A 9,988-nucleotide genomic window follows, 5' to 3' on the forward strand; every position below is an offset into this window, starting at 1 on the left:
CAACCAACAATGCAGAGTTGAGAAAATATTTGCTAAATGAACAAACAAAAAGTAACACTATAAAATAACTATATCAAATAACGGGGGGGGGGGCTGTCACACATCAGAATCATTTTGGTGACTTATCATGCCCTCTGATGTGTGCCACGGGAAGTATTAGACTCTAGTCACAAAAGGAAGTGGTTATTTCAGCAATACTAGTTTACTGAGCCCTCTACTGTTCTCTCTACCCATCCCTCAATCACCCATCATATCGTGCTTTTCCCTCTTATAGTCTTTCCTACATTTTTTAAAACACTTTTTCTGTTTTAGTTTTTAAGAATGTAGGTACAGTAGTAATAATAAAAAATAAAAAATGTGTACTCTGGGCGAAAAAGACTGTTCAAATATATAAGTCAACATGAGTGCATATCCATAATCACAGTAAACCGTTATAATAATATATTTCTTAAATAAGGAAAAAAAATGTAAATAATATAATAAACAAAACTATGACTGAATGTTTCTCCATGAAGAATACCCTCCCCAATAGGTCCCTTCGCCCTCAATAGGGCACCCCCAACACCTTCACCGTCCCCATCAATCTTCCCCCACCCCTCAACCACAAAACACAATAATGATAATAATAATTGAAATTAAATATATATATATCTACAAAAGATATTTATACACATACACACGTGTACAGTACATAAACATATTCACAGGACAGTCAACTTATCTCATCTCTTTTCCTACATCAGATATACAGGTGACATTTCCACCTGGATGACAGCACATAATCAACAAGGCAGAGATGCTCTTCATCTGAGGGACTGCCTGCCCGTTCTCAGATGTTAGATAATCCGAGATGATCACGTCCTTTACATTCCAGCCCTAACCGGAACGTTCTGCTTCTTCCTCCACACCATCCCAAGATGCCCCCAAGATGCTAAGTCAGAGCCTTGTCAGCTCCAGATTTGACTACTTCATCTCACACCCTGCTGGAATCTCTGCATTCTCAGATTCCCCTCTGTTATTAATCTCTATATTGTAATCAATAAAGAGTTTCAAAATGCTGTACTCATATGAACATATGTTCAGATTATTCCTGAGAGAGAAGGGCTGTAATATCTCCAGATGGGTGTGTGGTACCCTTCCTCACCCATGCCAACACGATGTTACTTCTTGTGGGGTCTTTGCCTTGAAAGTAAGCATGAGAGTATAAGTAATGTTCAATTAAACTACTGAAAGTATACGGAATCTTAAGTGTAACATCATTTTGTTGGGGAAAACTGAAATGCCCATCAAATTGTTTTCCCAGTTTGCTGAATGTATCTGAAGGAGGAGTCGATTGTCTTTTCAAATACGGACAAAGATGTTAACATCATGAGACATGAAATAGCAGTGACTCTCCTCCAAAACACTTGTAAGTTCAATTTCTAATTTAATATAATTATAGATTTAAAAATAACATTTATATGGATCTTTCAAGGTGGACAATAATGAGGAAGACACTAACTGGGTAATTGCTTGTCGCTTCTAAAGGCACATTATGAGGAGAACAAGTTTGTATAAGCAGTAATATTTCTAGAGGCAGTATCATCCACTTTGTCTGATAATGAAATAATTGTAATTCAAGAAAAAGTATTTAAGGTTTTAAATATATTAAACATTTTCATCATAAATGTCAGTTATTTTCAGAGTTACTCCCATTCTTCTCTGCAGATTCCCAACCTCTGTCATGTTGGATGGGGAGCTGCACAGCTATTTTCAGGTCTCTCCAAAGATGTTCGATCCGGTTCACGTCCAGGCTCTGGCTGGGCCGCTCAAGGCCATTCAGAGACTTGTCCCGAAGCCACTCCTGCGCTGTCTTGGCTGTATGCTTAGGGTCTTTGTCCTGTTGGAAGGTGAACCTTTTCCCCAGTCTGAGGCCCTGAGCTCTCTGGAGCAGGTTTTCATCAAGGATCTCTCTGTACTTTGCTCTGTTCATCTCTGCCTCGATCCTGACTAGTCTCCCAGTCCCTGCTACTGAAAAACACAGTGCTGCCACCACTACGCTTCACCGTAGGGATGGTGCCAAGTTTCCTCCAGACGTGACACTTGGCATTCAGGCCAAAGAGTTCAATCTTGGTTTCATCAGACCAGAGAATATTGTTTCTCATGGTCTGAGAGTCTTTAGGTGCCTTTTGGCAAACTCCAAACAGGCTGTTTTGTGCCTTTTACTGAGGAGTGGCTTCCATCTGGCCAGTCTACCATAAAGGCCTGATTGGTGGAATGCTGCAGAGATAGTTGTCCTTCTGGAAGGTTCTCCCATCTCCATCGGGTTCTTGGTCACAACCCTGACCAAGGCCCTTCTCCCCCTATAGCAGAGTTAGCAGAGTTGGCCAGGGCAGTCAGCTCTAGGAAGAGTCTTGGTGTTTCCAAACATCTTCCATTTAAGAATGATGGAGACCACTGTGTTACTGGGGACCTTCAATACTGCAGAAATGTTTTGGTAACCTTCCCCAGATCTGTGCCTCGACACAATCCTGTCTCGGAGCTCTACACGGACAATTCCTTCAACCTCATGGCTTGGTTTTTGCTCTGACATGCACTGTCAGCTTTGGGACCTTATATAGACATGTGTGTGCCTTTCCAAATCATGTCCAATCAATTGAATTTACCACAGGTGGATCCAATCAAGTTGTAGAAACAGCTCACGAATGATCAAGGGAAACAGGATGCACCTGAGCTCAATTTAGAATCTCATAGCAAAGGGTCTGAATACTGATGTAAATAAGCTATTTCTGGTATTTATTTTAGCAAAAATGTCTGAAAACCTGTTTTCGCTTTGTCATTATGGGGTATTGTGTGTAGATTGATGAGGGATTTACTTTATTTGATCAATTTTAGAATAAGGCTGTAATGTAACAAAATGTGGAAAAAGTGAAGGGGTCTGAATACTTCCAGAATGCACTGTATATGCATAAGTATATACACAAGTACAGCTCTCTCTCTAATATAGTATGTACCTTTCAGAGAGAAACACCTGCATGTTGAAAGCCAACAGGAATGAGATGTTACTGCTGCTTACAATATTGATTCGTTTTTTCAACATTCCCAGAGTCACAAAGAACCCACTAACATGAGGAAACAGCCCATAATGGTAAAAATAAAATATACTTAATATGTATACAATACAGCACAATAACAAATGTTAATCAGCAATATAAAAATGTTCCCAACCCATTAAGGTCTGTATTTGAACAACCCATCAGTCAAAGCACAACGCAGGTTATAGGTATTTGTGAGAACACACAGTCATAAAACACAGTGGTGTGTAAGTACAAAACACACCACTTCTTTCTGATCTCTCCATCACGCTTGCTCATGGGAGATTCATCAATTTATACGACAGCTCACCCTAGATTGTAGTCATCCTTGAAAGCTACGCTGACAACTTACCTAAACCAACTTTGTGAGTGTAGAAAACTTTAATATAGTTATTTAAGTCCTTGCCTTTCCACACTCTCTTTTTGTCAGGAATTTTTTCTAGATTTAAAATGTTTCTGTCATCTACTCTTCTGTCGAAATGTGTCCAAATTGGTTCTTTGTAACGTATCCTGTCTACCACAGGAGGTTGGTTGCACGTAAATAGGGGAGGATAGGCTCGTGGTAATGGCTGGAGCAGAATTAGTGGAATGGTAGAAAATACATCAAACACGTGGTTTCCATGTGTTTGATGCCATTCCATTTGCTCTGTTATGAGCCGTTCTCCCCTCAGAAGCCTCCACTGCTGTCTACCTGATATGTACTGTACCACATCCTGATTTGTGTCCAGAGTTGTATACTACAAAGGAAGATCAATGACAGCCAGCTACCTTGCCAAAATATTATGAAATAACTTTTACTTTTTTAGAAAGAGAAGCTTGTCTAATTGACTCAACAACCAAAAACACATATCTAAGTTTAGCTTTCTTTATGACCCAAAAAAATCGAGTTATTTCTGCTTGTTTTTCAAAGTTAGCTCTCTAACTCATTAATCATGCTTGTAGTATACACCTTGAGGGAGGTGTCACATCACGTCTGATTGTTCTGTTTGGTTCTTAAATGGTTCAACGGTTTTCGTTGCAAGACGTAATGAATATAACCCTGGTGCGCATTCATTACGAAAACCGTTGACCATTTAAGAACGAAACGGAAGCAAACAGAGCAAAATTAGTTTATATTGGATAAATTCAGGTAGGTCACTCCACATTTCACTCTGTTTTATTCCATTTAATTAACATTTTGCAACATAACCAGTATAATGAATACGCCCCTGTTATGTTGGGTTAGGGTTGGACTGAAAACATTCAGGACGGTAGTCAGTAGATCTCCAGGAAAAGGGATTCAGAAGCCTTGGCTTAGGGCACCTGCCACTATCAACACTGAGTGGTCTTAGGGTGCCAGCTAAAACTTCATATTATTTGATTTTTGAGAGAATGTCCTAAAATATATATAATTTTTTTTTGAATGATCCATACACTGCATGGTAGACAAGGGAAATATGTCCTGGGTGAATATGAAATGGAGGATTGCACAGAACTTCTGGAAGAGCTGGAGAAGGAAATAGAATGTGCAAAGAGTGAGGGTGAATCAACTGCGGTGGCAAGTGTAATGATAACAGCCGAGAATGAGTTGAGTGTAGAGGGAAGCGGTGTGGTAAGGAAGTTTGGCGACAAGTGTTAAAAGAGGGATACGTGCTCTAGTAGTTCGGAGATGGAACCTGGCGTGGATGAAGTACCCGCGGTGAGGACTGCCTAGTTCGGGCCTCGTTCCGAGGATGTAAAGAATTATTCTGGCCCAGTGGGAGTGAGATTGGTGGAGAGAGTGGACCCTTGCAGTTTGGCTGAAGAGTGGAAAACAGTGATAAAGAAAAATGGAACAAAAAGGGATAAAGTTCTTAATGACTATAGTTTTTGGTTGGAATTAGTTTCACTGACAATGATGCTTTTTTGGGAGATCTGTTCGAAGTATCTAGGATGGTAAGCGATGCATTGGGAAAGGTAGAGTAGGTTAGAGTGACCAGAAGTGGTTTTGTTTCTAATTTTTGTGTTTCGAAAGAGCAGAAGGAAAAGGCATTAAGGATCGACAAACTATCGACTTATGAAGTGGAGATTTTTGTAACAGAGCTTCGCTAAAATGTGTCTTCTCTGGTGTCGCATTGGATGTGGATGCCTTGTGGTTTATGGGGCGCATACCAGGAATAGTTGGAGCACGCCGGCTGAACCGTGTAGCGGATGGGGTAAAAGAAGAAAGCCTGTCTGTATCTCACATGTGAAGATGGATATGTTTAAAAAAAATTACATTGAACTTTTATTTAACTAGGCAAGTCAGTTAAGAACTAATTCTTATTTACAATGACGGCCTACCCCGGACGACGCTGGGCCAATTGTGCGCCGCCCTATGGGACTCCCAATTACGGTCAGATGTGATACAGCCTGGATTCAAACCAGGTACTGCATTGACACCTCTTGCACTGAGATACAGTGTCTTAGACCACTGCGACACTCGAGAGCCCAAATATGTGATGAGAGCTTTTGTGTCCAAGAAGTTATTTTGCCGTAATTACAGAAGGTTTGGAGATGTATCAAGTGTGTGATTCACCGGAGTGCCCGGTTAGGGTAAAGGAGCATGAAGAGGTAAGGGTCAGGGATATACAGCAGGTCTCCTACACAGAGGCACTGTGTAGGTGAAGGAGCGAGGGGAGCTGAAGATATGGCGGTGGATGCTCCTCACACTGTGGAAATTCAGTGTTGTTCAACTGTTGAAGGAAACTGATATGCTGATTGTGAAGAAAGTGGATTGTATGGTGTTTATTGCGAATGTGTTTAATTGTACAGCACAAACCAACAAAAAACATACTAGTACTTGCTGCTGAATGGTTTTTGGGGTTTCCAGAATTTCACTGTCGAAACATTGCAAAGAATAGTTTCCAAAGATGTTCTTCCTTCTCAGGCAGTTGGGCGTTGGCAGTTGAATCTGAATAAAGGAGTACATTCCGTTTTGTTTTTGTTTATTTTGTTAAGTTTTATTTGGTTAATTACAGTATTTGGGCAGATATACAGCCAGGGCAGTGGGTGGCGGCATACAACTGTGACATTTCTTTATGGACTGCCATAATATAAAAGAATAAGACCCAGTACAGTAGGTGGTGGCCATAAAACTTTAAAGAAGTAGAAGTTATCTGATCGTGTCTACCTTATGTTTGCCACTTGCTGATTTGTGGAAAGGGAGTAGTCACCCAATGCCTGCCTCCCCTCTACATCTCTCTCTGTTGATGTTGTAGGGCATCAGTCATTGTCAACACTGTCTGTGTTCTTAGGGTGCAAGTTAACACATAATATTCTTTGATTACTGATAGAATGTCCCAATTTTTTTATTTATTATTATCTACATACAGTGCATGTTCATTTAAGTACAAATAACGCTACAGTAATGTCATAAGGAATCTGGTATTGAAGCCCAGTAGAGGGCACAATTTACCCAAAATGGAGGATCCACCATTGCTACCACGGGGCAGTGTGGTTGCAGTCCCTGCTCTATACTTCCTATAACTGTAAATAGAAAATATACTTACAGTATATGTATGCAATATAGTTGATTAATCATCTAGACAGGTTCACAACAAAATGAAGGTCTGTATACAAGCATTTACATAACCAATCTTAAAGAGAAATAAAGAAATCTTCAACTTTCTATTCATCATCTCCAGCACTACCCCAACATCACGTTTCTATGTTTTGTAGTAAAAGAAAATTAAGAAAGACAAGTGTTTTTGATTACATCATCTGGTGTGTATTGTGTGATTTTAACAATTGAGGAAGAGGAGGAGGATTATAAAGACATTTAAGAAGTTACCTCCAAGCGGCAGGTAGCCTAGTGGTTAGAGATCGTTGGGCCAGTAACTAAAAGGTTGCTAGATTGAATCCCCGATCCTAGTCCGTCGTTGTAAATAAGAATTTGTTCTTAACTGACTTGCCTGGTTTTAAAAAAGTCAGGGACCTCCAGTGGCTCCTGGGAAAATTTGGGGGTAAATATATTACTATGTTCTGGCCAGCAGGAAGACCAAGTCCCAAACAGCAGAGAAGATAGAGAACCCGTGACTATCAATACAACGGAGACTGATCCTCAGTTTGGATGAGAGGGTGGACTCGGATGAGAGAAAATCCTCACAAGCTGTTTGGAAAGAAACCTTTGTGAAGAGATCAATGGTGGGATGAGTTGTATTGAATGTTTCTTTTTTTATGAGATTTTTTTAAATAATTCACTGATAAACAGATATGTTACAGTTACCAAATACAGAGCCAAACAACAGAAGGAAAGGAAAAACAGATTTTTCATGTGGGTTGTTCACAAATATTCCAAATGTAATTATTAATTCCCCAACAAACCTTTTACATACAAATGTAAAATATGTAGGCTAACAAACAATCTTGCTCCAAAATATGTTTTCATGTAAAAAAAAAAAAACATAAATAAATAAAGACATTATTATTATTATTTTTTTTTTTAAATGTTTCATGCAAAATTACCCATATAGTTTAGAGTTTATAGTTTTACCACAAGATGGAGATCTTGTGTCACTTTCTGTAGATGACAGACCTGGGCCCAGTTTCCCAAAAGGATCTTGAGGCTAAGTCCATAGGATCCTATGATTCTAACGATGAACGTAGCCTTAAGCCTTACGATGCCTTTGGGAAACTGGGCCTAGTACATTTCATGAGTGTTGAAATGTGTCCAGCACCAGTACAGGTGTAGAAATGTTTGACATGGACATATATAAGGTAGTATACGGGGTTAAATATAAAGTAGCATACATGGGCATAGAGGACCCATATGCACAAAGTACATCAAAGGTGGAGTGCTGATCCAGGATCGGGTTCCCCCTCTCCATGACATCTTGTTCATTATGATAGAAAAGGTTCAACTGATTCTAGATCAGCACCCATACACTGAGCTGCTTTGTGTGTACAGGCACAGATATCCAATGTTTTTTTTTAAAGCATTTAGAAAAATATAAGAAACTGTACAATCATAAGATGTGAATTATTAAATATTACTGAATTGCTGCAGTGAATCTTTTGTGATGTTATTCTACTGTGCTTTGTTGGTGTTGAAGCAAACAAGGCACTGTTGCCCTATTTACAGACATGATTGATAGGCCTATAACTTGTGAGCTACATTGATCTTTATTTGATAGGCCTACCAGAGAATTTAACATGTTTCCACAGAAAGAAAAGCTACATATTGGTCGGGGAGAGCGTTAGACAGGCTTTCATAGAATTTCAATTGCTCTCTATAAAGAATGTTGACTAATATTTTGTCATGAGGAGGGCAGGGGAGCCAACCCTTCCACCGCAATTATCACCGCAGGGAATCGCCCTCTCACTGAAGACAGCTCTGCCATTGACAGGTAAATTATGAGGCTAGAAGAGGAGGTTCTAGTCTATATGGCTTTTAAAAGAATCAAGCTTTTATGCCAAAGTAAAAGATATGGAAACAAACTGCTTTTCTAGCTCACAGACCGCTAGGAGAGCCAAAACACTCACGCGCAATCAGCGGTAATTGTGGAGTGGTCGACTCGTCATTGCTGCGAATGTTGCCATTTCTGTAACCAATCATCGTACAATGCCAGCTGTCTGTCATGTGGCAAGGAGTGGACGCGGGAAATGCTCTTTCAAAGAAGTCCATTTGTGTTTGAACATCATTGCAGGGGGCAACCATCTTTCAGATAAATGTTTTGTTTTAAATCAACCACTTATTGAAGATTTTTTTAAAGATACATGGCTTGTCCTCGTCTTCCCACTCTTTCATATTCCAATTGAAATGTATGTAGTGGCTAATACAGGCCTACACTGTAATTGCTCACTAAACTTGCAAATATTGAATGTGTGGTAAAAACAATGCTTGTGTAGGTCGAAATGTCCACTTCGAATCATTTACTTAAAGTCCACTCACCACTGCAACAATGTGGGATAGCCAAGTCACCCACTCATAGTTCACCACCTTGGTCGGAAAAAAAGTACAGCTGATGCTAGCTTAGCATAGCTAGAATCACTGTCACCAGCGGTCTCTAACCCTAATTTCTATATGTAATTATCTATCACCTTCTCTAATAAAGAGTCAGGTTACAATAAAGTGCCTTTCTACAGTTTTAATGCGTCCAAGTAGCAGCAGCGCAAACAGTGGTACAGCAGGGCCCGGTTTCCCAAAGGTATCTGGAGGTGAATTCACTGATAGAACTGGATCATGTGGTTCTAACGATTAACTTAGATGTAAATATGCTTTTGGGAAACCTCTAACGATGAATGAGCCTTAAGATGCTTTGGGGAAACCGGGCCCAGGTTATTTCCAATTTACCATCACTTCACGTATCTGTCACTGGCACATCCCAACATGAATGATCAATGGCGATACCACAATGAAAGTCTTAGATATAGGCCTACATTACAGCTGTTTACTTAACATACACTGTACAGTATTTCTTATTCAGAACTATGGCAATACTACCTTGGAGCTTTTCAGCTACACATTAGCTTTGACTCTATTCAGAGAAACATTAGAACCATAGCATTGGAGCTTTTCAGCTACACATTAGCTTTGACTCTATTCAGAGAAACATTAGAACCATAGCATTGGAGCTTTTCAGCTACACATTAGCTTTGACTCTATTCAGAGAAACATTAGAACCATAGCATGGGCTACTATCGTTTTGCACCAAAATGCGTTTTTTTTTGATAACCTCTTATAGTGACTCATGTTATGCGATAGAATCCCATTGCACTATATCATATCGCTTTCTCCCTGCCTTCTATCCATTCAGGCTTACTCTCATGGCTTGCATACCCAAATAGCACCCACATCCCTTTACAGTGCACTACTTTTGACCAGAGCCCTATGCTCTATATGAGGAATAGGGTGCCATTTGGGACACCACCATGATGTTAATGCAGGGAGACAAAGATCATCTTTACTCACATCA

This window comes from Oncorhynchus masou, chromosome 23, assembly GCF_036934945.1.
Source record: "Oncorhynchus masou masou isolate Uvic2021 chromosome 23, UVic_Omas_1.1, whole genome shotgun sequence".
Lineage (NCBI taxonomy): Eukaryota > Metazoa > Chordata > Actinopteri > Salmoniformes > Salmonidae > Oncorhynchus > Oncorhynchus masou.